The sequence below is a fragment of the Medicago truncatula genome, chromosome 1 (assembly GCF_003473485.1).
Source record: "Medicago truncatula cultivar Jemalong A17 chromosome 1, MtrunA17r5.0-ANR, whole genome shotgun sequence".
NCBI classification, from domain to species: domain Eukaryota; kingdom Viridiplantae; phylum Streptophyta; class Magnoliopsida; order Fabales; family Fabaceae; genus Medicago; species Medicago truncatula.
This window is the reverse complement of record NC_053042.1, coordinates 29,036,333-29,040,715: the sequence shown is the minus strand read 5'-3', so window position 1 is coordinate 29,040,715 and position 4,383 is coordinate 29,036,333. Positions and strand designations below refer to the sequence as shown.

General features: G+C 36.4%; 1 long non-coding RNA gene across 1 annotated transcript; it reads right to left on the bottom strand.

Annotated features, from left to right (window-relative positions):
* Nucleotides 1-958: 958 nt before the first annotated feature.
* LOC112417787 (uncharacterized) lies at nt 959-3,456 on the bottom strand. The gene is made up of 3 exons (XR_003008277.2): nt 3,123-3,456; nt 1,928-2,655; nt 959-1,835 (listed from the first exon to the last, which is right to left on the bottom strand). It is a non-coding gene; the product is annotated as an uncharacterized lncRNA (long non-coding RNA).
* Nucleotides 3,457-4,383: the final 927 nt, after the last annotated feature.

Genomic DNA, 4,383 nt, shown 5'->3' with positions numbered 1-4,383 from the left:
GTTCCATTGAAGGTCCATCTGTGCTTGGTGGCCACTGAACTACAGATTGATTGGTCAGGTGAGGAGTACTCCAGAAGAATTAAAGTCTGTGTGGCCTACTGTAGTCTGGAGGAATCGGTTCAAGATGTAATTTTTGGAGAATGGATTTTGTCAATTCATTTTCTCTCTTGTTTTCTCAAATGTATGCGTCTCTATCAGTAAATCACACTTTTTGTAAATTTTCTTTCTTCCCCTTTTAAATAGAAGATGGAGAATCTAATGGGCTCTCATTTGATAGGAGAGGATTCATTTCTTAATTTTTTAGAAAATTGTTGTTCACATGTTAAAGGAGGCTAAAACATACTTGAAAATGACGCAAATATCATTCGGCAGTTAACTTTTACTGTATTGCAAATTCTCAGCAGTTAGCTACAGTCGAGTTGCAACTCCTCGATAGTTAGCTGTCGATGCATCCATGTTGTGATTTTTAACAGAACTTCACATTTGATCATCTTAATGTCCTCCCAAAAAAATAAATGAGGAAATAAAAACGATAGAATTTGTGATTAAAGTGAAAAATTAAAAAGCAAAAAAATAAATAAAATGATTAGGTTCGAACACCTTCTCCAACATCACCACACATTTTATAACCTGTTTACGCCTCTAAATTCAAAACCAAAAAAATAATAAATTTTTTTGTTTTGGTGGCTACCGTCGACTTCCTTTTTTTTTGGTAGTTAGCTGCCGCCGGATTTCATTTTCTCAGCAGTTGCCGATGCGCCCCCTGAAGCTCTGCATTGGTAGAAGCTTCTGATACACAATCTGTTATGTGTTAAAAACACATAATTCAACCAACATTTGTTTTGTATACCAATGTTACACATAATTCAGCCTAAAACACATTGTTTAAATACAAGATCACAAATTTAACCAACATTTCAACCAACATGAATAATTCTCAAGATTGATAAGCCGATAAACCAACATCATTTAAATTCAAAATAAGATAATATGTAATCAATACAAAGAAACTAACAAATGTCATGAAAATAACAGCAACACAACAAATGTCACAAAAACTGAAAACAAGTACTACACATCAGTCCTAAACATCAACCTCTCATACTCCTGCTCGGCATGCTGCCTTCCAGGCCTCCTACGCCTCCTGGTCAATATGGGTTCCAACGTTTCCCCAACATCGTGCAAGGCCTGATACAATTTCTAACTACTCATCTCCTCATGACCCAAATTATCATCAGCCTGGAGAACAACACCACTGACCATATCAAAGGTATCAGGTGAGGCGAGCTTCTCTCTTGCTGCTGGTGGTGTGTAATTATATGCTCCTCATTTTCTGGCCTTAGATAGGTGGAAAATATGTGGGTGAGACACTCGTCCGTACCATAGCATATATTCGTCCTCGTACCGCCATGGCATATATCTTGTCGGCTGACCCCAATGATCCTCATGAATGGTGTGAACACGAATATAGAGAAAAGTCTGCACAATCTGATTATCTCGTATAGCAAGAACAGATGTCGGAGGTATGGGGATGTCCTGCATGTACTCGTACTTCTGTTTAACTCACTCAGGCAAGTGACATTACACCTTCTCAACACCGCACATGATCCAGCCTGAATACTAGAATATCACCTCAAACTTCTGGATCTCCCTATGTCCTTCGTACAACCTCCAACATACATCATTCATCTTCAAATGATCAAGTACTACACGGTATGGCTTAACCTCTCCATTACCCCTCTGTGAATCCATTTAGCCGCGATTTGATAGTTTAAGAGATAGTCCTCATTATCATCAACAATGTAAACTCCAAGAAAATCAATCAAAAACCATCCCTGCACAAACCAAACACTTTTATAAGTTATTACGAAGCAAGAGAAATTTCAAAAAAAATGTTAAGCTTGAAAAGTGTTACACAAATTATTACCATAAAAAGTATTGTGCTTCCCCCAAGAGATTTGCGTTTAGGCACAGAGACCTCAGATAGACAGTGGTAAAGGTGTGCCAATCCCATCCTTCCCCACGAGTACTGGTTCATCGTATCAAAGTCCTCCATCATCTGTAGATATATTAACTCGACATGTTTGTTGCTTTTATCACTAAACAACGTACATCAAAGCAGATATAAGAGGAAACTTCTCACACAAACATCCCTACGTGTATCCTTCTCCTGTATGAGCTCCATCGTTTGTTCATTTGACAATCTGATAGCAATAGTGATGTGGTCCTCATAAAGCTCCTTCAACGCCTTATAAATCCCCAGGCCCTCCAGGAAAGTAAGGCACTTTAGGTAATTGCTCTGGGGTTGCCTCAGCCGCAAGGTCATCCTCATCTTGTTCAGACACCGCCTCCTCGCCCTGTTGATTATCTTCACCCTCAACAACATCACCAAATTGTTGGGCGTCATAACCACCATCTGTGACATTGTGTGGCTGATCCTGTTAATTCATGTACTAGAGGAGGTCATCCACCTGTGACTGTATCGAATGAGAACTACTTTCACCATCATTGTAATTGGACCTCCAGCCTCTTCCCCTATTTGGGATATGAAGGTTTGTAGCAACCCTTTCCCGCCTGACGTTTCTAGTCATGGCAAGCCTACCAGCTCTGGTCCTATATGGGTTAAGTCCCTGCCCTTGCTCCTGATCAGAATATCTACACAAAATTCACAAAAATTAACATCATTTAAAACAACATTAACAAAATTAACATCATAAACTAACTAACATCATCTTTAAATTAACAAAATTAGCATTACAAAATAGACATTAACATTAACAAAAAAATATACATTCATCAACATCTTCATATACATTTATCTAGGCATTTGGGCATTTTAACATCAACATTCTCATTTAGGTATTTTAACAAACACTTTGAGTGCAAAGTATGAAACTTATTGGCATTGTGTTAATTGGACACCATTCAAAATTACATTGTACTTAAACATCATTTAAACAACATTCACATCAACTACATTCATCTATAACATCATAAACTACACATGCAATCATCAAAGTTCAATTCCTACATCAACACTAACCAGATGCAAACTACCAAAATTAACAAAAATAAACCTATACAAACTAACATTATGATTACAAACGATCAACACTACTTACCTGTGGTTTTGTTGAGATGATTTGCTTGATTTTCGTCAAAATGAAATTGGAGAGGTTTTGTGTAACTTTATGTAACTGATCTTGTTATGTTGCAGTTTATGTATAAGTTTAGGACGTATCAACAGTTAACTGACGATGAAACCGGCGGCAGTTAACTGCCGAAGGAAACTTTAATAGTTAACTACCAACGGTTAAACTGGTCTTTTCCAGATGTTTCTTAGCTTTCCTTCAAATTTTCATTTTTTTAAGCATGGTTTTTAGTCATATGTGATATTCCCTTTTTTTATTGGTCCAACTTCAATAGTCAAGGATGAATCCACTCGATACTAATTGGAGGAATTTCCCCCACTTATTTTGTCTCTTAATTATTCATCTTCTTTTAGCTCATTGATTTTCCCTCATAGGAAAGAGTTGATACCGCGAGGGCCTCTCCAGTCCTAGGTCCGATCAAAAAGATCGATTTTAGTATTTTTAGGAGGATTACTGAAGTCAAGTAAAGATGCGTAAGCAGACTTAATAGTAAACCGACCATCCTTTCTAAGATTCCAACAAGGGAAGTCTGGTTTACCAGCATGAGGATATTGAATGCAAGCTATATAATCATAAACATTGTTGTCAAAATCCTGACTTAAATCCTAAAATTCAGAATTTTGCGACTTTCTTCACCTTCAACGACTCAAATTCATAGTAGAATCCCAAAATAGACAAAGTACATCAATTTTAATTGCGATTTACGATTTCTTATAAACTAAGTTATTTATGACTATATACAATTTATAACGTATATTTAGTATCAATTTTTTTGGGTAAAATCCATCGATTTTGATTGCGATTTTTAGAATTTTCTATATCGATTCTACGAAAGACCTTGAGTAAAATCCTTCGATTTTGATTGCGATTTTACGATTTCCGATTTTGCTATTCCCTTTCAACCTGAAGTAAAGTCCTGATTTTGACAACCTTGGTCACAAATACTATAGTCAAGATACAACTTAGTCTCATACATTTATAAGAGAAAACTTGTAATTGTTGCTTGACGCAAGTTTGTTGCACTATTGTAGAAGGGTTGTTGGGTTTGAGGTCTCTCATAGATATTAATGATGCGACTAATCTCAAGCTTGCTTGGGATTTCTTAACTTTTAATCAGCATTGGGCAACACTACTCAGAGCTAGAACTATGAGAAAGAAAAACTTCATCAATTATTATATTATTTCATTCATTTAATTACAAACATTGAAGACAATTTTCAATGGCAACTTG